Source organism: Geotrypetes seraphini, chromosome 13 (genome assembly GCF_902459505.1).
Source record: "Geotrypetes seraphini chromosome 13, aGeoSer1.1, whole genome shotgun sequence".
NCBI lineage: Eukaryota > Metazoa > Chordata > Amphibia > Gymnophiona > Dermophiidae > Geotrypetes > Geotrypetes seraphini.
Genome location: NC_047096.1, coordinates 61548682 through 61572548, shown reverse-complemented (window position 1 = coordinate 61572548; position 23867 = coordinate 61548682). Strand labels below are relative to the sequence as shown.

At 42.4% G+C, this 23867-nt stretch overlaps 1 protein-coding gene across 2 annotated transcripts in view; it reads left to right on the top strand.

The window, feature by feature from the left end:
- The first annotated feature begins 209 nt into the window (after positions 1 to 209).
- Positions 210 to 23867, top strand: part of SCN4A (sodium voltage-gated channel alpha subunit 4) — a 129091-nt gene continuing 105433 nt past the window's right edge. For both annotated transcript variants that reach the window (XM_033918603.1, XM_033918601.1), the window contains exon 1: positions 210 to 617. The gene's annotated coding sequence lies outside the window, so the exon portion shown is untranslated. The remainder of the gene's footprint in view (positions 618 to 23867) is intronic.

Genomic DNA, 23867 nt, shown 5'->3' with positions numbered 1-23867 from the left:
CACTCTCTCCTCCTCTGACAGCAGCTCTTCCTTCCCTCTGCACTCTCTCCTCCTCTGACAGCAGCTCCTGCTTCCCTCTGCACTCTCTCCTCCTGTGACAGCTGCTCTTCCTTCCTCTGCACTCTCTCCTCCTGTGACAGCAGCTCCTGCTTCCCTCTGCACTCTCTCCTCCTGTGACTGCTGCTCTTCCTTCCTCTGCATTCTCTCCTCCTGTGACAGCAACTCCTGCTTCCCTCTGCACTCTCTCCTCCTGTGACAGCTGCTCTTCCTTCCTCTGCACTCTCTCCTCCTCTGACAGCAGCTGCTGCTTCCCTCTGCACTTTTCCCTGCTCCCTTCGTCATACTCCCTCTTGTGGTAGGCTGCAAAGTTTGCTCCTAGCCAAGAACAGAAATCCGATAGAGCCTGGAGGGTAAAGTGGCAGTGCGCAGGCGTGGACTCAGCCACGTACCTGAAGAATCTCATCAGGTTTCACTTGAAGACCCTCTGACATGGGCAGCAGCTGTCTGGCCATTAGGACAGAGCTAAACCAGAGGCTTCAAGCTGCTGTGGGAGAAAAGAGCCCGGGGGGGCTGAGGCATCCCCACACATTATTCATTGGCACTAACCACCCATACAGGTAAGGACTTTATTCCTCCTTAAACTGAATGATAAGTGGTCTGAAGTGTGTTGGTTCTGTTGCCCTTGGGCATTGTCCCTAGGCACGCCGCTGTGTGTTAATGCTGCCTGGTTTGGATGTCACCCAGTGATGTAAACACAGGGACATGTGGCAGATTGCTTTGCTCTCTTCTGCTGTGTACAAAGATTTGATGGGAGTTTGATTTCCTCCCCCCTCCCCCCCAACCCCTTGCAGCTGACAGGCTGTGTCTGACTCCAAAAAACGATAGGATCTCACATACAGGCACACACATAAGACAAAATAAGTGGAAAATTTGTTTTACTAGTTTAGAAGAAAGTTCGGAGTTAGTTGGCCTAGGGACTGTTGAATGTGGTCTTTATTCTAAAGCAAGCGTTCCCCTAGGATTTCTGTGCCAGGATTCTCTAAACTGATTCCCTCTCTGGGGCACTGAGTTCTGGGCATCCAAAATGCAACAGACCCTTTGGCTCGAACAGAACTGAAAACAGGACATGTGATGGCGACGTCTAAATAAGGCCAACTTTCAGAGCGGTCTGTCTCTGAAAGCCTGGGACATGCCCAAAATGTGCCCTAGGGTAAGGAGACGGGGCAGAGCCATTGCAGCCAAGTAGTAAAGAGCCGGAATTCGGAGTGGCCGCACAACGTTTTGCCCATTGCGCTCTAAAATGATCTCGCTTCCGAAAGCTGCTGGGTTGTATAGCTCCCGAGAAGAAATTAGGGCTCGGATGGAGTCGGTCTATTATTTATTCATTTGGATTTGACTCGGGTGTGTAAGAAGTACGTAGCACCATCTGCTGGCGTTAGCGTCTAGCACGCGGGGCCATGTGGCGCGTGCAATTCCGCACGTTAATGCCCTAACGCAGCTTCGTAAAAGGAGCCCATAATCAAAAAGAAAGAAATAATACAATGCCAGTTTGACATTAACATGATCAGTCTTTTAACTACGAGAATCTGCATCCAACTTATTCACCATCTGTCTGACTAAAGTTCTCTCTGCACTGGTTAATTATCTCACGTATACAATGACTACACAATAGCAGCTAGGATCATTTTATATAAAATCAAAAGCTATAGGGTTATTCCCTTATTGAGTAAAATGATGTGGTAGCCGTGTTAGTCCACTTTTTAAGGTATTCCAATGCTTTTATGTTTCACGTATAGCATGGTTGGCACAATCAAAAGGTGCCGTTTTATTTCATTTATGTTTTATTCTATTTCTATATAGTCCTTTATTGAGAGAATTCTGTGGCTGCTAGAACAGATTTTAAAACGCTTTGTTCTCTATTCAAACTTTTGTATGGTAACTGCCCTCTATACTTGGCCCCATTTGGGACGATTCACCCTTCTTTAATAAGCAACCTTCTTGTTCATATTAACAAATGTGAAATTATGTCTCCTTCTTTGACTAGTCTCCCCTCAGTATGTAAAAGACTTTTAATGCAATTACTTCTCAGAAATGGAACATTCTACCTTTTAACGTTAGACTAGAAAGCCTTTCATACGCTGAGAGATTGGAGAAACTGGGTCTCTTTTCCCTGGAGAAGAGAAGACTTAGAGGGGATATGATAGAGACTTATAAGATCATGAAGGGCATAGAGAGAGTAGAGAAGGACAGATTCTTCAAATTTTCAGAAAATAAAAAAACAAGAGGGCATTCGGAGAAGTTGAAAGGAGACAGATTCAAAACAAATGCTAGGAAGTTCTTCTTTACCCAACGTGTGGTGGACACCTGGAATGCGCTTTCAGAGGACGCTAAAGGGCAGCGTACGGTACTGGGGTTTAAGAAAGGATTGGACAATTTCCTGCTGGAAAAGGGGATAGAAGGGTATAGATAGAGAATTACTGCACAGGTCCTGGACCTGGTGGGCCGCCGCGTGAGCGGACTGCTGGGCGCGATGGACCTTAGGTCTGACCCAGCGGAGGCATTTCTTATGTTCTTATGTACTACATATTTGACCTTCATAAAATGTTAAAGATTTGGTTATATGTTCAATATCTTAGGTAATATTTTATCAATTGCTTTTTATTTTAAAAGGTTTTTGAACATGGGCTGCTCATTTGTTCCATTAGGTGAAGACAGTATATAAATATTACTATGGGATGGGGGAGGGGGGAGAGTTGGGATAATTTGTTTTTATTGATCTTGTTTATTATCCTTTTGTAAGCTTTGGTTCTTTATTACTGTTCTTTTAATGTGATTAATACTAAAAAAAATTAATAAATATAATATATATATTTAATAAAAATATTAATATTAATCAAATTTGGAAATTGGTACCAAAGATCATTATATTTTGCTGATGAAAAATTTTGAAACCCGTGTGTTTATTAAAAAAAAACCAAACAAACCATTTGGTGCATAAACTTTTAAGATCACTGATTCAGTTTTACGGGTATCATCAGTTCTTAGCCTGTATTTGTGTGTGTTGTATATTGATTTAGGAGCAATTTTCAAAATTATGTAGGTAGTTGCAAAGTCCACGGTTGCATGGAGTACTTGCAGACCTTGCACCAGTTTTCAAAGTATGCAGATCCTTTCCCTGATTCTTATAGCTTATTTCATTGAAAACTGAAGACTACCTGTGGGGTAAATGTGGCATAGCCCATTCAGTTCCTATGGGCTGCATCGCAATTTATGCTATGACTCGTTACTTTGGCTTTGTAAAAGGGGGTCTTTGTATTTTATTTTATTTTAATTTTTTATTTATGCATTCTAACTTTTGGACAAAACACATCATCAAAAAGAAAGAAATAATACGATGCCAGTTTGACAATCATTCCCAAAAAGCAAATCACAATTTTCCAAGAAACAACAACTGTGCCGGATTATATAATTAGTCCACAATATGGCTAGAACTGCAAATTTAACTGAAATATTTCACTGGTAATTATTCAAAAGAAAGAAAATAAAGCTGTGAACTTAACTTCATTGAGCTAATAAACAAGTAGCATATCTCACATAATATCTACAATTTGCTGAGGTTCAAAAAATACATATCTACTCCCTTAATAGTGCGTAAGACATTTGCAGGGGTATCTCCAAACAAACGTTGCCCCCAAATGCAGAACCTGGGGCCTCAAAATACGAAACTGTTTTCTTCTCCTCTGAGTTGAACGTGACACGTCTGGATACATTCTCATAAATGAAACATCTTTATATTTGAAAAAAAGCTTAAGCATCCATTCCCTGTCTGAATCAATGGCAAATTGTACCAGCAGTGTAGCAGTAACCGGTATCTCACTATCAGATCTCTCCAGGAAATTCATTAATTCCAAACTATCTGCAGATTAAATTCCGCTGGTTTGGATTTTGAGCCTTAGCTCTATTAGGTAAATAGTACATATATGAGACTACTGATAATACAATAAGAGTAATTTTTTTTTTCTTTTTATGTATTGTCACTGGTTGTGGAAACCACTTAGGGACTTTTTATTAGGGTAGAAATAGTATACAGGAACAAAGATCAGACGCCTAGGGAAGAGATTTCTACCTGCTTTTTCAGTAGATACTTTCCCCATCAAATAAAATAAAAAAATCCCATTCTAAATTTGGTCCTGAATGCGACAGGTAGCCAATGTACCAAAGCAAAAAAGGAGAGCTGCAGAGTTGATGTTCAAAGTTCAGAAACTTTATTGGAATAAACAAATAGTGATAATCCAACTGATGGTTCTCATAAATGAGAAGAGAGGACCCAACACTCCTTCCTCAGGGGTCCGATGAGGTCTATGTGACTCAAAAGAGAACCTTATGATGTGGAACAGATTGGCGTAAAATTCTTATATCCAGTCCTAAAAAGGTCTCTGTCACGCCCTACTATGTGCTCTGCGCTGTTCCCGCTAGACAGCGCTACATCACTTTGAACAGTTCCCGCAAGACATCTTCTCTTGAAGAAAGAATGGTGATTGCTGCTTTTCTGCTCTTGGAGAAATATGACCTTGTCTTTTAGCATGACATCATAGATGAGATGCAGTGCTTTGTAAGGATTACAATTTTAAATGGACTTTAGTTATACCAGCAGCAATCAAGATGTGAGGCTGCAAATGCGAGGATAAGGATATGACGAGCTTAAAAAAATTCAGCTTTTAGAACAGAAGTGATTTGATGAGAAAGATTATCCCCAAATATTTTAAAAAGTCAACTGTGTGGACAAGACAGAGACCAAACAGAAGGAGAGAGGGGGTGATATAGGATTTTGACCCGTAGTCCAACAAACGATGGTTTTTATGGGATTCAGTAGAAGATGATGATCGTGAAACCAGATAGCTACATCTTCCAAACACGTTTGCAAGAGTTGAAGGTTGTGTAATGTACCAGAAGAATATTGTCAGCACAGTAATTGGTGCTTAAGTCATGAACTTGTATATGCAAAACTAGGGACTTAAATAAATTAAATAAAATGGATGATATAATGGAACCTAGTGGAACACACCAAAAAGGGATTCCAAGGAGGCCTCAACGACGAGACAATCAAGGCACAACAAAGGAGTCATGAGGATGAGATGTCAATAATTCGGCCACAGGTATAAAGTTCAAAGTTCACTTTATTGATAGTAGCACTGCGAGGACTCGAAGGCATGACACTGCCAGTATTTTGGCATCTATGCCTTTGTCAATAGTCTCAACGGCACATAAACAGAGCATTCAATACTTGTCAAATTTTGAAGAGAGCAGGAAAATATCTGGTGCCCAAAGTGAAGCTGAAGGTCACGAGTAGAACACTACAGGAAAGTGGGTAAGAGGCAGATATGGATGATGTACAAGTTACCTTAAAAGACTGATCATGCAAAGAAGAAGAAAACCAGGCAAAGACAGTCCCTGTTATACCAATGGATGAGAGTCTCTCTAAGAAAAGTGTATGACAAGCCAGATCAAAAGCAGTACTATGATTGAAAGACACAAGGCAATAACAGGTCCCTCCGCTCCCAAGATGAAATACGCCTCAAAACACCCCTGGTGTTTCTTATCTCTTTTCTGCAACACCCATTGCTGTGCACCATCTCTTCTCTCTGTCTCCCCCCTTCCCCCCCTCCTATGGGCTGGTTTCTTTCGCATAGCCTGGAATCTCTCTCTTCACTCATGATCTGGCATCTCTTTCTCCTTCCCTCCCTCTTCCCGTGGTGTAACATCTCTCTCCTTCTCTTCTCTCCTTTCCATTAATGTTTCCTTAACACATCAATAACAGACCCTCTAATTTACAGCTACTAATACTCCAGTTCCTTGGCCCTACAGCATGGCTGATATGAGCAAAGCATACATTCAGGTACAGCTGGCATTTTTCTTTCCCCAGAGGCTTCGTGATCTGAGGCTTTGAAGGATTAAGGCCTGCCCCCCCCTTTTCTGAAGCTACTTTAGGCTTTTTTTTATTATTATTAATTCTTTATTCATTTTCAAAAATACATTAAGTGTTAAATATATTCATTCACATTAACAATAAATACATCACTTACAAACAATCATTGATACATTTCATAAATTCTTATCCCTTCCCCTTTCCCATCCCTCCCTCCCATATATTCCATTATCATATAAAACATATAATAATAAACTTCCTCCCCTCCCTATACCTTAAGTTGATAAATATAAGGGAAACAAATTCAAATTAATCTTTACAATACTTTGTCAATGGTTTCCACACATCCTGAAACTTCTTAAAATATCCCCGTTGTAAAGCAATAAATCTTTCCATTTTATAGATATGGCATAAAGAATTCCACCAAAAGTTGTAATTTAATCTCCTCCAATCCTTCCAATTATATGTAATTTGCTGAATGGCAACCCCAGTCATTATTAGTAATAATTTATTGTTGTTAGCAGAAATCTGACTTTTTGCTCTCATTTCCATACCAAATATCACAGTATCATAGGATAATGCCAGTGGGTTATCTAATAAATTATTAATTTGGACCCAAATTGATTTCCAAAAATTCATAATACATGGGCAATGAAACAATAAATGATCTAAAGTTCCTACTTTTAGATGGCAATGCCAACATCTATTAGACAAAGAACTATCTAATTTTTCTAACCTAACAGGGGTCCACAACGCTCTATGTAACAGAAAGAACCAAGTTTGTCTCATAGATGCCGACACCGTACATTTCATCCTCCAAGACCAAATTCGTGGCCATTGAGATGCCGTAATGTTAGGCTTTTTTCAGGAATTCTAAGAGCATCGGAGCTTTTACCTTCGCGGCTGGCGATAAAAAAGCCTAACGCGACTTCATAAAAGGGGGGGGTGTAGAGACTTCCCATAATCACAAGAAGCTGCACTGAGATTTGAACCCTGTTCCCCTGGTTTTCAGGTTACTGATCCAGCCATTAGACTCCTCCTCCATTTCAGTGGCCAATCAGGCTTCTGTAATGCAAAAGATATGAAGCTGATCATCCCGAGTAAGGTCAAATATCACCTTGGCTTTCAATTTCACCGATCTAGCACTGATCATAAAAATAGACATTGAATCTCTTCTCACTGAGACATTGTCATTACGATTAATAGGTTACAGCTACTTCGCTCTGCCTTGGGTGCTGACAGCTCCCATAACCATTCTCTCTGTCTTCAACAACTGATAGGAGTAATGTATTTGCTATAGTCATTTAAAATAAACTCAAACAAAATTCAACAAATGCCCCGGCTATTAATTCAACAAGAAACATTTAGCATTCACTGTACTGAGCTTGTGCATTTTCAATTTGAACTCAAGGTGAGTTGCACTCGGGTACAGAACATATTTCTGTCCCCAGAGAGCCTAAAATATAATTTTACAGATGAGGCCTTGGAGGGTTAAGTGTCTTGACCAAGGAGCAGCAGTGAGAACTGAACCCTGGTTTCCTTCGTACTCAGCTAGCTGCTCTAATCACCGGACTATTCTTCAACTTTATTAGAAATTAATACTATATAATAGATGCATTCATTTATTTTAAAAAAATTTCTAGTCCGCATATCCCACAATTCTATGCGGATGACAACAAATTCAATAAAGCGCACAAAGGGCTCCTTTCACTGAGCTCAGGAAAGCACTAGCGGATGCTAAGGGCTTACGTGGGGCGCTCAGAGGCACCAATGTTCACGCGCTCCGCACATGCTAAAAAAGCTTCTATTTTGGGGGGCTAAGGGGACATGTCTGGGGGTGGAGAGCAGGAAGTTCTGCGCTAACCATCCAGTGTTCTACCACACTCTGCCACGCTGTTCGCCATCCTTGTCCTACTATAATAATAAGAACTTTATTCTTGTATGCCGCCCATCCATAAAAGTTCCGGGCGGTTCACAAAGAAGAACTGTACAATCGGTGACATATACATAAGTTCAGGAAAAAACATGATAAAAATATATGGTTAAGAACAAAGTTATATAACAAACTTATCAAACAAGTGTGTTTTTTAAAATCTTTCTAAAAAACATTCTAAGAATACATTTGAAAGATCAGGGGGCTTAACCAAGAATTCATTTTTCCTAATTGAAAGGCAAATGTCTTATTTAAAAATCTCTTGTAATGACAAGCCTCAACAGAAGGGTACATAAACATAAAATTGTTATGAGTATTTTTTAATGATCTATAAAAGTCGAATTGAGAGGATAGGTATCCTGGAGCCAGACCAAAAAGAGCTTTAAAGCAAAGACAGCCTGATTTAAAAAGAATGCGTGCCTCGAAAGGTAACCAATGTAATTGCCGATAAAAAGGACTGATGTGGTCATATTTCTTTAGGCCAAAAATCAGGCGCACCGCCGTATTCTGTATTAAACAAATACGTTTTAAGTTTTTCTTATAGGATGCCAAATAAATATTATTACAATAGTCTAAAAGAGGTAAAGTCGAAATATCTTTTAAGAGTTCGAAGCTTCCAGAGGATCAGAAAACTATACGTCATTACTTGTTGGAATATTTCATTTCTATCTCTATCTCTACCTCCGTCTTTTTATTTTTCATACTGTTTCTTCAGGTACTTTAGTTAGATTGTGAGCCTTTGGGACAGTTAGGGAATTTCCAAGTACCTATCTTATTTATTTAGTTTTTATTTATTGTATCTTTAATGCATCATTTTTTGTAAACTGCTTAGAAACCTCACGGTTATTAGCGGTATATAAGAATTCAATTCAATAAAAAAATTAAAATTGCCTTACTTTGTTTGCCATGCTATGGTGGCCCTGCTACGATCTCTCATACCATGTTTGCCGTTCCACGTCACGTTTCGCCACGCATGCTTGCCTTAGGGCTCCTTTTACAAAGGTGCGCTAGGGCCTTAACCCGCGCAAAAGCGTGTGTTACATTCCCGAGCACACTAGCCGCTACCGCCTCCTTTTCGGTTACCGTGCGCTAAAAACCCTAGCAGATCTTGGTAAAAGGAGCCCTTACCTTTCTTCTAGTCATGCTTTGTAATACAGTGTTTACCGTGATCTGGTTTGCTGAACTCTGTTCGTCATGTTTTATCATATGATATAATAAATAGACCTACATCACAGTTTCAAAAATATAAATAAACATTACATAAATAGTGCTCAGATCCACAATCTATTAGTGTTCGTGTACAGAACCAAACATAGGATGCCATCAGACCATCATCGCACTGATAGTGTCTATACCACCATAATCAAACTAATATTCATAACCAGAATATTAATCAGAACATAAGAATTGCCGTTGCTGGGTCAGACCAGTGGTCCGTCATGCCCAGCAATCCGCTCACGCGGCAGCCCTTAAGTCAAAGACCGGTGCTCTAATGGAGTCTAGCCTTATCGGCGTACGTTCTGGTTCAGCAGGAACTTGTCTAACCTTGTCTTGAATCCCTGGAGGGGATAACAAAGTCACTTATCTTATTGGTGGTAATTGATGTTGGCTAGTCACGAAACAGGCAGCACTGTGGATTTAAAGTGTTAGTGCAACACCATGAAAAAGCTCCTGAAGCCGAGAAACACAAGTCTTCTCTCTGACTCGAGTTTTGCGACAACCGTGCTTCCTCAGGAAGGGAATTCTAAAATACCAAAATATCATCTTACGGCTTGTTTGTAAATATGAGCACTTTTAGTTTTTGGTCCTGCATTTTGCATGGGGTTGGTTATCTGTTTTCTGGTAGGAATGAATGTTGAAAAGCATACGGTGTGCTTTGTGTATTTTAATTTTGTGGTTGTGTGTGTGTATGAAAAATGAATGGAAAAAATGGTGTTAAAATTAGTATTATTATGGGGGCGGGGTCTGGGGGCGGAGATTGGGTAGAAATGGGCACGACTTAGCCCAGTGTTCTTCAACTGCCGGTCCACAAAATAATTATTTTATTTCCGCTGGTCCATAGATATCAAAAGCTTGAAGAACACTGGTATAGATCACTGGAAACCCCACCTGTGTCTATATGTTTGTCTTGAAGCTTTGGGCTCCTTCCTGTCTGTCTGTCTGGCACGGTGTGTACTCTTGTTCAGGCAGACAGGTATCCACTCTTTCACTATAGCACCTTTCCTCTTCTCCTGAATAATTATTCCACTCTGCGGACCTGAATTACACTCTTCACAATATGATTCCAACTCCTCAGCTCCTCTCTTCCGATCCATCAAGATTCTCTGAACCTACTGAGGATGTCTGGGTGGATGTGCAGAAATGCAAAAGGTGGCCTCTCCCAAAGCTGAGATTTACCACCCCGATAAGTAAGATTTAAGGTCAAAGAATAGATTTTTTCCAACATTGTTCCAGGAGAATTAATCTATATGCCCTCCACCCTGACTACACCTTCTCTGTGACCTCAGTAAATTCTACCCCCTCCGGTAAATCTGTCATCTCTCCTGTCTTCCTTCTCCAGCACACTTTCCCCTGGTCTCAACAATGTCTTCTTTTGCAAAGACATTGGCTTCTGTACCATAGCTGTTGCTTCACATTAGTCGCAAATCTGCAGAAGGATGTCTCTCAGGTCTCTGAACTCCTTCACTTCTGTAGTGGAGAACAGTTCTCTCTTCGGTTTTTCTTCTGCAAGCGAACTCAGAAGGTGTGTTCTGATCTGCTTTCCTTTTATTTTTAGGAAATTTATAGAGCATCTACGTAGTCTACTTTCCACACCTTTACGAGGTTCTAGAGTGGATATGGTGGTTCAAGAGGATGCCGCTTTAGGGTTTTAGGTACCAGGCAGTGAGCCATTTTCTGCATCGGGTCTGCAAATGCGATCGTTGCTAAAGCTGTCAAAAACAGGATTAGCGATGATTGCTGGCTTTAGTGCATCTGGGCCTTAGAGAGTGCCAGAAGTAGAAGTGATTCACATACACTACCTGCAGCCAGCTCCCAAAACAGGATGTTGCATCACAGCTGGCCGCAAATAACATGTTTCTGTTTATTAAAATTTGCTATCACACAATTTACAACATAGAAACATAGAAAGAAACATAGAAAGATGACGGCAGAAAAGGGCTACAGCCCACCAAGTCTGCCCACTCTACTGACCCACCCCATCACGTCTGAGTGCCTTACTAGGCCTCTGTAGGGATCCCACGTAGATCAATGCGGTTCTCAAACCACAATAAAATTAGTTAAAACAAGAAAAGAACACCATTGTCAATAGGAAAGACCTAATCTAAATATCAAAGAAAAAAAAAATCTCTTTTTGCTGTGGTCTCCTGAATGCAGTCTTCTCACGTCTACTGACAATCTAAAAATGACATCAAATTAAATGCCAAATTTAAAAAAAGTTTTCAAAATAGACTTGAATTGTTGCCACTGCTGGTGCCCTCTAGGAGTTTGAAGGTAGACTGGGTGGTAGGTGGGAATTTCAGACTCCAGGCAGGGGAGAAAAGACAGCGGGACAGCAGCTGGATCATGGTGGCCTTGAGGGAACAGTGATTTTGGCGCCCTTTATCACTAGCGCCTGAGCCAGTGCCTCACCTGATCCATAGGCTGAGCCAGTCCTGCACCCAGAAATTCTAACGCACTACTCTTTGGAAAACTCACTGTACCGTACAATATCTTGCATGTGCTTGCTGATCTTCATAGACTAAGCAGGTTGTGTAAAAGTGCCTGAGAAACATTTTTCCTGAGGGCTGTTGTTACTGATATCTTTGCTGGCACCATGATGCGTCAAGGGGCAGTCAGCCAATCAGAGTACTCGGTTGAGCGCCACCTCCCCCTTCACCCTTTTTAACCTATGTTCCCTGAGTGCTGACGTCCTGTAGAAATGAGAACTAATCCATGCTAGCTGTTAATCCTTCCACACCGCTCTTTTTGAGAGAATCATGCACCCTGCCTGGTTATGAAATTGGTGCAGCCTCCTAAAACATCCATAGTGGGCCTGAACGTGAGGGAGATCAGTGTGGATTTCAGTCCTTCCGTGAGCTCTTTGAGGCATATTCCCTGCTTTCGTGTAAATGTCATTTGATGGGGCATACAGGGCCCCCCCACCCCCCATCTGTTAGCGCTTTGGGAATGAGGCAAATATTCTTGCTTTTGGATATGAAAAGGGTGCCTGAAGAAATCCGCAGCAGGGCGGCTGAAACGTCGGTTTTACTTACTCAGATGCAGTGAGACCCGGACAACGGCAAAAATCGTGCAAGTTATTTCACCCTCCATTGTCTCACCGACAAACGTAGGGCTAGATTTATTAATGTGCATTAACAGGTGTTATTTACCACAGCAGGTCCGCTTATGGAATCAAACCTGTTTCCTAATAATTAGCATGTATCACTGCAAGAGACAATGTTAGTAAGCCTAGCCTTTAGATTGTAAGCCTTATGGGGCAGTGAAATACTCACTGTGCCTGAAATGCCACATGCCTTGAACTACAAATGAAAAATCAAATTCATCATAAACGAGGGAATAAAAATGCTGTGGAGTGGGGGTGGAACACATGCACTCATTAGTAGAAGGCAACAGTCATATAATATTACAATCAAACCAAAAAATAAGAGTAATTAATTCCCAGCGCTGTAATATAACAGTTTAATACCCAGTGCAGCAGACATAAAGAGTTGCTTTACTGATGAGTGTATGGATGACACATTTCAAGCCTCACATCATTGTAATTCCACTAACACAACAGCAATCTGGAAATGCGTCACAGAGCAGGCCAGTGGTATACGGGTAAAGTTTCCTTTTCATTCCGGTAATTATCTATTTAAGACCTGAAGTGGTCACCTGCAATATTTTTGGTTCCAATCGGTGCTCAACTAATGCGATATGATGGCTACCAAAAGCCTCTGCATCATGAGGGAAATCAACTACCGTACATACGGCTCTATGCATGCAATAGGGCAAAACCAGGACTGCAACAGCCTCTCTTAGGTGGAATGGAGTGGCTCTGCATTCCCAAGCATTCAGCCAGAATTGTTGTGTTGCTGGTTATTGCAATAACTTTATAACATCTGGGTATGCCTTAGCTCCTCTCTAGAATTGCATAGACCAGTGATCTTTACTGGTTTTCATGCAAGAAATGCAACACAAGAACACTTCAATATAGAAACATATAGAACATAGAAGATGACGGCAGAAAAGGGCTATAGCCCAAGTCTGCCCACCCTACAGACCTATCCTCTTAAGTCTATACCTAGCGACCGATATTCCAGTTCGACCCTCGTAGGGATCCCACATAGGTATCCCATTTATTCTTAAAGTCCAGCACGCAGCTGGCCTCGATCACCTGCGCTGGAAGCTCATTCCAACGGTCAACCACTCTTTCTGTGAAGAAATACTTCCTGATGTCGCCATGAAATTTCCCGCCTCTGAGTTTGAGCTGATGCCCTCTAGTGGCAGAGGGTCTCCTGAGAAAGAAGATATCATCTTCCACCTCGATACGTCCTGTGATGTATTTAAATGTCTCAATCATGTCTCCCCTCTCCCTACGTTCTTCTAGAGTGTAGAGCTGTAGTTTGTTTAGTCTCTCCTCGTGCAAGTCAAAACCATTACCAGACAAGGACAGAACTGTCCTCCAATAACCCAGCTGGCTTGCAAGGTTCCATCTCTGATAATGTGGTCAGACAATGCCACTTATGCGCATTTACAGTGACTCATGTAACTAGAGCAAATCTGCCTCCTTTCCCACTCTCTCCTTAAACCTCTGCCCCCACACCTTCTCAGTCCCTGTCTCCCAGATCATCTCTCTCACGGACTCCCCCAATGTTCTCGCTCTCTCTTTCTCTCCCCCTCACGTACTCCAACACCATTTCAGCAGTCCCAGTCTCCGTCTGCCATGTACAACAGTCAGCCTTCACTACACTGCCTCCACCCCGTCCCCTTCATATTGGCTTTCCGCCCAGTTTTTAATCCCCTCTATACTTTTTCCAGAAGCCCGTTGGCAGCATCCCTTCCGGGGAGTTTGAACCGCACCGTGCCCAAATTCTTGCGTTGCTCTCTCTGTTTCGTGAGAATAGTGCAGGAGTATGGAAGCACACAGTGCAAATTTACTGAGAATGGCATGGTGCAAAGCAGAAAACAGGATGGTTGCAGAGGTAATGCCAGCTGGAAAAAGCTGAAAAAATGTGTATTGGCAGAAGTCAGGGAGCTGTATATATGCTTTGACAGCTATCATTGGCCCCCAGAAGACCCTCTCCAAAACATATCAATACAATACGTTCTAATATTTTTTTCTGTAGCAGCCCCAGCGCTTTGGAATTCAGCTTCTAATCACCTAAGAGAAGAGACATATCTAAACACCTTTACGATCAGTCTAAAAACCTTCATGTTCAAAGATGCCTTTGGTCTATAATCGTCCTTTTAAGGACGTCTTGGATACATCTTTTTTTTTTTTAACTTTATTAATTTTCAAACTAAAAAAGTGCATACAAGAATTCATCAAGTTATTTGGAAAAACAGCACTTACATCCATCCATAAAATACATGAGAAATCATTTTCTTCCCCTCCCCCCTCCCGATTTCAATACATTCAATCTTCAATAAACATGTCCCAATATACTTTCCCTCTCCCTCCCACCCACCCCCTCCCCTGGATGTGTAAATTATAACCAGAAGTAAAGGATTAAATTATTCAATTAGAATCGATAAAATTGGTCAACGGACCCCCACGTCAGATTAAACCATTTGTTCAGAAATCATATTCTCGTATCTAAAACACAAGCATAATGAATTCCACCAAAAAGTGAAATTTAATCGATCAAAATTCTTCCAATTTTTCGTGACCATTTGCATGGCCACCCCAGTCATTATACCCAGAAATCTATTTTCACGTCGATCTATTGGCGGTGTAGAAACTAGCAAGGTCCCACATATTACCGCTTCATACGACAGCGGAACCGATCCTGATGCATCTTAATTCCTGTACCCTCTGTCTCCCTCCCCCTTTATGTTCTTTCCTTCTTTTCTATATAAATTGTAGTTTTTCCCCTTAGCCCGTTGTGTCCGTTGCCTCATTGTATTTTGTGTATCGAGGTATTTTGTAAAAAAATTTTTGTTTTTTTATATTGCATTGTCTAAGTTCAATTTACTATGGGCTCCTTTTACTAAGGTGCGCTAGCGTTTGTAGCGCAAGCTTCAATGCCGCATGCGCTAACCCCGTGCTACGCGCCAAGAACTAACGCCAGCTCAACGCTGGTGGTAGTGTCTTGTGCATTCTAAAACCGCTAGTGCAGCTTAGTAAAAGGAGCCCTATGTTTTTACAGATGGATTTACCCCTTTGTATGTTTTTTGGAGGTTTTTTTTTTTACCTTTGTAAACCACGTACAAGTCTGCTTAGGCAGTATAACAAATTTTACTGAAACTTGACAGTTCCAGCTTGAGACAGGGAAAAATTGCACGAGGTGGGGAAGTTTCTTTGTACCAGGTTTTTAAAAAAATCTCTTAGTAAAATATAGAATTTTTAAACTAACAAAAGATGAAAATTCATAGAATGAAAGAGTGCGCTTTATTCTATCTGAATTAAATAATAATAATAACTTTATTCTTCTATACCGCCACAATCTTGCGACTTCTAAGTGGTTTACAATCAAGAGAGCTGGACATTCAGCGAGTTACAATGTGCAGATAGTCAGAGGAAATACAGAGTGCAGAAACATTAAGGAAGCAAAATTATAGAAGTAAACAAGAAATGTTTCATGAGGTTGTTGATTTCAAGATAAAAATGATAGAAAGAACATGAATCTGGGACAAAAAGTAGCAGTTTGTTCTTCCTACTTGAAAATTTAGCACGCCCATTTAGAAACAGATTTTGACAGCAGGGTAACCAGCAACAAGCCGGTCTCTACCTGCTTTCCCTACTTACCACAAAGCCCAGTACCAAAGAAATCCAACAAGTTACTCTTGAGTCTACGCCCTTTCAACTTCTGATCTTCTTCCTTTGTTCTAGAGCAGAGCTGCCCATGTCCGGTCCTCGAGATCTACTGGCAGGCTAGGTTTTCAGGATATCCACAATGAATATGCATGAGAGAGATTTGCCTGCACTGCCTTCTTGGTATGCAAATCTCTCTCATGCATATTCATTGTGGATATCCTGAAAACCTGGCCTGCCAGTAGATCTCGAGGACCGGACATGGGCAGCCCTGTTCTAGAGAATCCTTTCTGCTGAAAAAGTATTGCCTCTTGTGCATTATTTGTCTCTTTGGGGCATCTGAGTGTTTCTGTATAAGAAAGAAAAGACTGGAACCAAATCCCGAGTTTAAAAGCAAATCTAAAAAATGAGTAGGGATGTGCCTGTCGTATCCAGCCCTGGGTTTATCGAAGTATGTCTGAAGAAACGCTTCAGGTGAGGAAGTGGAATTATTTGAAAAGGTCTTTTTACATATCAGTAAGATCCGACATGGTCCATGTTTCGGTTCTTAGAAGCCTGCCAGAGGATGTGGTAAGAGCGGATAGCGTAGCTGGTTTTAAAAAAGGTTTGGACAAGTTCCTGGAGGAAAAGTCCATTGTCTGTTATTGAGAAAGACACAGGGGAAGCCACTGCTTGCCCTGTATCGGTAGCATGGAATATTGCTACACCTTGGATTTTGGCCACCGTGGGAACGGGCTACTGGGCTTGATGGACCATTGGTCTGACCCAGTAAGTCTATTCTTATGTTCTTAAAGCAAAGGTCAACATTTGTCTGGGTTTTGGAAAGCCCCTACAAGCTCTGGAGGGCCTCCGAATATGCGCAGATGACGTTCACGCATCCGTTCATGCTCCAGGCCCTCCAGATGCGGCCGGAGCTCATTGCAAAGAGAGGAGGCTTTGTGGGGGGCGGGGCTAGAGGCCGAATGGGGTGAAGCTGGAGGAAGAATAGGGTGGGGTCATGTGTCCAGGGTTTTCTTTTTTTAAATATGCTAACCCTATTCCCCTCACAGTGTTTTCAGTACTGTAATATAGGGACAGTGCAGGCCTCTTGCAACAGCAAATCTGGCTCCACTGTGCAACCAAAAGCAGACTTTGAGGCTCATAATCAAAACGTCGAAACATCCAAAAACCAGCCCAAGTTGGCACTTAGACATCTTAAGAGCTGGAAACTCACTTTCTGGACATCCAGCAGCACTTCTAGGCCACTGTGCATCCAGAGCTCAAAGGGGCATCTTGGAAGGTGTGTTAAGGGTGGACATCAGGCGGACTTAGACCTGAACATACTACAGTAATAATCAAAGCTTTCCAGGTCATCCTAGACAGAACTTAGACTTGTTTTAATTGTACCTAAGTGCCCCAAAGCTGCCCAAACTGACCAGATGACCACTGGAGGGATTAAGGCATGATCCCCCCCTTACTCCCAAGTGGTCACTGACCCCCCTCCCACCACCTAAAGATGGGGGAAAAACAGTATATTGAGGGCTTGCCATCTGCTGATCGCTGCAGGGGAATCCCCATCAACTGAGCCAGCAGGAATCCCTGAAACCGGCTTAGCTGATGGGAATTCCCCTGCTCCGATCAGACAAGGTAGTTGGGCATGTCTGCAAAACTTGCTTTTGTGCGTCTTTCATGTGGACGTTTTATTTTTGAAAATGACCAAAAAAAGATAGATATCTGCATAGATCATTTTCAAAAATAAAAGTTAGACGTCTGGCTGTTTTGAAAATGGACATTTTCTCTGGTTAGACGTCCTGTAGGAAATGCCCCTCCAGTCTCGATGAGTACTCACATAGGACAAAACACCTTTTTTTTTTAAATGCTTTCGCTGTCCTATTTAGCTCGGTACATTTCCTTGGCATAAAAGATTCCAGTCATAAATAGTATGATAGATCTATTGGCCAAACTGTTTGAAGGAAAAGTGGCATGAGTGCTGGCAGCTGACACGTTATAATCACATTCATCTCATCATACTCTGCTTTTGGGCAAGTGTCACTGCACCAGATATAAACTCTGCTAACTTAATTTCTGTTTCCAACTGTTTCTTTTGCTTGAAGTGACCTGTGGATTAATGATGGATTTTCTGCTTTTCTAATGACACGTGAAAGGTCTACGTGCTAACGTTCCAGGATTGGATTTGATTTAGGATAGGTATACTTAGATGCCACTCTAAAACAGGGCTTCTCAATTCCGGTCCTTGAGGTCCATAGGCAGGCCAGGTTTTCAGCATATCTACAATGAATATGCATGAGAGAGAAGAAGTATATGCAAATCTCTCTCATGCATATTCATTATGATATCCTGAAAACCGGGCCTGCCTGTGGACTTCAAGAACCAAAATTGAGTAGCCCTTCTCTGTGTGGTGTAGTGGTTAGATCTACAGCCTCAGCACCCTGAGGTTGTGGGTTCATATCCCCTGCTGCTCCTTGTGACACTGGGCAAGTCACTTAATCCCCCATTACCCCAGGTACATTAGACAGAGTGTGAGCCCACTGGGACAGATGGGGAAAAATGCTTGACCACTTAGGTTGTAAGTAGCATCTAAAAATAAATAAATAATACTCAACTTTTGGGTTTTGGCCAGGTACTAGTGACCTGGATTGGCCACCATGAGAACGGGCTACTGGGCTTGATGGACCATTGGTCTGACCCAGTAAGGCTATTCTTATGTTCAATAAAAGATAAGTAGCATATGGCTGTGGTTTTCAACCCAGTCCTCAGAACACCTGACCAGTCAAGTTTTAAGGATATCCACAATGAATATTTATGAGATGTATTAGAATGCACTTTATCCATTGAATGCAAATATCTCTCGTGCTTGTTCAGTGTGGGCATCCTTAAAACCTGACTGGTCGGGTGGTCCCCACTGGTATATTGCATACAGGTGATGTGAATTCCTACCCCAAGTGCTTAAGGCAAAGGTAAACAAAAGTGACTTGACTGTAATGAGTGTTATTGGGAAGCAGGATTTGAACCCAGGTCTTCTGATTCTCAATCTTATTACCTCTAGGGTACTTTCTGTAATTGTGTACATAGCTACAATCTCTCTCTTAGGGACCCTCTTCCAGGAAGTGGAGTCATTGATCCTCCATTGCTTTCTGCAGGACCCACAGTGGCCAGAAGGCGTCACATCTCATCAACTTAGTTGATGTTTGTCCTCCAGGAGGCATGGTAGATTCCTGCAGATGGACCAGGCAGAGAGGGCTGTGGGAAGAGATCAGTTCTCAGCTAAGCTTTCTGGAAGAAGAAAGATGAATTTGAACTGTTAGGCTGCATTTATCCTAGGCCACAAGTGAGCAGATTTGAGTGTAGAGAAGAGAGGATGGAACAAGATGAGTTGGGAAAGAGGAAACTCAGAGAAAATGCCTTCTTACCGTTTACTTCCAGATCTCTCTGCATATTTGTCACTTTGTAGCTGTCTCCTCTTTATTTTCTTTATCTACAAGGTGTTCATGTTTCTCTTTCTTTCTTTATTCAATTTTCTATACCATTCTCCCAGGGGAGCTCAGAATGGTTTACATGAACTTATCCAAGTGCTCAAGCATTTTTCCCTGTCTGTCCTGGCAGACTCACAATCTATCTAATGTATCTGGGGCATTAAATGGCTTGCCCAGGGTTACAAGGAGCAGCATGGGTTTGAGCCCACACCCTCAGGGTGCTTAGGATGTAACTTTAACCACTGCGCCAGACTCTCTGGAGAACAATGACGTTTTCTAAGCCCTCTCTCCACAAATGCGGTGGGCCAGTTGGATGCCTTTGGACATGATGGTGACTCTCTTGGCGTGGATAGCGCAGATCTTGGTGTCTTCGAAGAGCCCTACCAGCTAAGCCTCACTGGCCTCCTGCAAGGGCCATGACAGCTGAACTCTGGAAGCGCAAGTTGGTCTTGAAATCTTGCATGATCTCTCGCACCAGGCGTTGGAAGGGTAGCCTGCAAAGAAGCAGCTTGGTGGACTTCTGATAGCGATGGATTTCTCTAAGTACTACAGTGCCCGGTTGGTAGCAATGAGGCTTCTTCACACCACCTGTGGCCTGGGCGCTTGTGACCGGGACCCTAACTGCTTGTGAGGAGCTTTTCCTCCGGTGGACTTAAAGGTGGCCTGCTTGGTACGTGCCATACCAGACACACACCTTCCTCCTCACTCTTTTATCACAAAAAATAAAGACTTGTTCTCTTTTATTCTGTAGGTTTCTCTTTCTCTCCATCCTTCTCTGCATGTCTCTCTTGCATTCTCTGCTTTTCTAGCCCTTTCCTCGAAAGGAATGAGTGGAGTCATCCTGTTGCTGTAACCCAATTCCTCCACTGATGGTTGACGGCAGCTGGAGAACTGGAGAAGCCCAGCCTAGCACTGAATCACCTAAATCAGCCCTCTCTTCCCACTACAGCCCAGTCTGGCATTGTCAACACAAGAACATAAAAGTTACCATAGTGAGACAGACCAAAGGTCCATTAAGCCTAATATCCTGTTTCCACCAGTGGCCAACCCAGGTCACAAATACCTGGCAAGATCCCAAAGAGTAAAAGATTTTATGCTACTTATCCTAGAAATAAACAGTAGATTTCCCCAAGTCCAACTTCATAATGGCTTATTGGCTTTTGTTTTCGGAAATGATCCAAACCTCTTTTTTTAATTTATTTTCAAAAATACAATTCAAGATATACTTGTAGAGAAAGCTTTTAAGTAAGGAAATCTAAAAATAGGACAACACTTCAAAAGTATCAAATTAACTTAAATCAGCTCAAGTCCACAAAAGATCCAAAATGTAATCTATACAACGGAAATCAAGAAAAAAAGTGATGTGAGTTAACTGATATGGGCATCTAATATATTCTATACTCCTCCGTGATCCAAACCTCTTTAAACCCTGCTAAGCTAACTGCTTTTACTACATTATCTGGCAACGAATTCCACGTTGACTGGATAAAATATTTTCTTCAGTTGGTTCTAAATCTACTACTTAATAGCTTCATCGCATGTCCCCTAGTCCTAGTATTTCTAGAAAGAGTAAACAAGTGATTCATATCTACCTCTTCCACTTTATTTTATAGACCTCTATAATCTCTCCCCTGAACCGCCTCTTCTCCAAGCTGAAGAACCCTAGCCACTTCAGCCTTTCCTCATAGGGAAGCAATCCCATCCCTTTTTTTCATTTTTGTCACCCTTCTCTGTACCTTTTCTAACTCTACTATATCTTGACTGAGATGCGGCGACCAAAATTGCACACAGTATTCAAGGCGTGGCCGCACCATGAAGCAATACAAGGAACACAGCAGAAAGTACTGCCTAAACACCTTAGTCCAACATTGCATGGCACAGTATAATTTCTCTCAATTTTGTCTAATATTGCTTTAGCCAAACCTAGCACAGCTCATCCCAGTTCAGCCTACCCCACTGTACAACTCGCTCTGTATAGTACAGTTAATTGCACTGTCCATCAGAGCCCAACCATACCGCAGCATTGCTTAGCATAGTTCAGTCCATAACAGAATAGTCCTGCCAACGCTGCTCATCCCAAATTAGGGTTACCAGATGTCTAGGAAAACCTGGACATGTCCTCTTTCCAAAACCCGGAAATTTGTCTGAGTTTTGGAAAGCTCAGATGAGCTCTGGCCACATCTGGAGGGCCTCTGAGCATGCGCGGATGATGTTACACACATCTGAGTATGCTCCAGGCCCTCCAGATGTGGCTAGTGCTCATCGGGGAACAAGAGAGGCGGAATGGGGCAGGGCTGGAGGCAGAAAGGGGCAGGGCCATATGCGGAACAAGGCCGGGTCGTGTGCATGGGGTTTTATGGGGGGAAATATGGTAACCCTAGCCCAAATCAGCTTAACATGTTACTGCCAAGACACGCCAGGACAGCCCACCCCAGCACTACTCTGCCTAGAACTAGGAGTGGGGCCTTTCTAAATTAGAGGTTGGCATCTGCCTAGCCATTACCTCTGTATCTAAGGAATATGGGTTTTTAGAAAGGTTTGGACAATTTCCTGGAGGAAAAGTCCATAGCCTGTTATTGAGACAGACATGGGAGAATCCACTGGTTGCCCTCGATTGGTAGCATGGAATGTTGCTACTTTTGGAGGGGGGGGGGGGTTGCCAGGTGCTAGTGACCTGGATTGGCTACCGTGAGGACGGGCTACTGGGCTAGATGGACGATTGTTCTGACCCAGCAAGGCTATTCTTATGAGTATGTTATGTTCTTATGTAAATTATTGGGGAGAGGTCCTCTAGCTTCTTTGCCCAGTGGGAGGTGCCAAGGGAGTAGCTGATGAGATGACACGAGACTATGGGAGACCTTCACAAGTTGTGAGACCTTGTTCTGCATTTTGCTGAAGTTGCTGAAATCACAGGCCTGTACAGACTTGTTTTAGTTCAGATGCTCAGAGGCTAATGTGTGGTCATGTGAGTTTGTATTCCCTGCTGTGAAGACATTCAAGGACACAAACTAGTGCTGAAAAGACAATGAGCAATTTAACAGTGTTGGAAGGAAATGAGCGAGTCAGCAGGACACTCCATATATGGGCTGGCTCCAGGAACCTAAGCACTGTTAAAGCCCCAAAATGTACCCGTGTGAAGAATAGACAGTTTGAGAAGCAGAAAGTTCAAGAAGACATTCCTGTCCTGGCCCCCCATGGGAGAATGGAGGCGTGGACTGGGAGGGTGGGCTAGATAGACAGCAGATTTACTCCAATAGGGATGATACATGGACAGAGCTAGGGGAGGGTCTTGGAAAACAAAGAAACTTTCTGTATAAAACTCCCACCTCTATCCCCGTAAACTAATAACCAAAGCACCGTTATTGATACTAAAGAATGCAAATGCAATTCACAGGTCCATCGTTTCCAATAAATCACTCAAAAATGGCAACACTTATCTCGGTTATCTCAACTGAACTCCAGCGCTGGCTTGGCTTCATAAGTTTAGCACTAGAGCAGGGGTGTCAAAGTCCCTCCTCGAGGTCCGCAATCCAGTCGGGTTTTCAGGGTTTCCCCAATGAATATGCATGAGATCTATTAGTATACACATTCAAAAAGATATGAAAAGGATGGAGTCGGTCCAGAGGAAGGCTACTAAAATGGTATGTGGTCTTCATCATAAGGCGTATGGGGACAGACTTAAAGATCTCAATCTGTATACTTTGGAGGAAAGGTGGGAGAGGGGAGATATGATAGAGATGTTTAAATACCTACGTAATGTAAATACACATGAGTCGAGTCTCTTTAATTTGAAAGGAAACTCTGCAAAGAGAGGGCATAGGATGAAGTTAAGAGGTGATAGGCTCTGGAGTAATCTGAGGAAATACTTTTTTACAGAAAGGGTGGTAAATGCATAGAACAATCTCCCAGAAGAGGTGGTGGAGACAGAGACTGTGTCTGAATTCAAGAGGGCCTAGTTTAGGCACGTAGGATCTCTCGGAGAGAGAAAGAGATAATGGGTACTGCGAATGGGCAGACTAGATGAGCCATTTGGCCTTTATCTGCCGTCATGTTTCTATGTTCTTGCATCTGACAATGATAACTCTCTGTGATTTGGGGTAAGTCACTTTGCTTCCCATTGCATCAGATGCACACTTAATTCTAAGTTCTTGTAGGAAGGGACATATTGCACTTGAATCCTTATCACTACAATACAATAGTGCATGCACTTAGTAGCATCCTGAAAATGCTAAATATTGTCAATTTATCCTCAACGTTCCTGGAATAGAAAACTGAATCTATCTGAGGATCAGGGACAAGACTGGGCTCTAGTCACAAAACAAGCAAAAGGCTCCCATTTCCATTCCTACGAATTTCCTGTCTCCCCCCCACCCCCCAACTAGAAATGCAATGTGCTTCTGTGGTAGCACTGGACACTGGATAGGGGGGAGGGGATGCAGGGAGAGGGCTATTTTCAGAGCTGAAATCAAGGAATATTTCGGAAGTGCTCATTAGGATCAAAGATAGCACACGAGGCCACAGGAAAGGAGATCAAAATGCCCCATGCCTTGCAAATGCCTTCTGATCCTTTGAAGACCG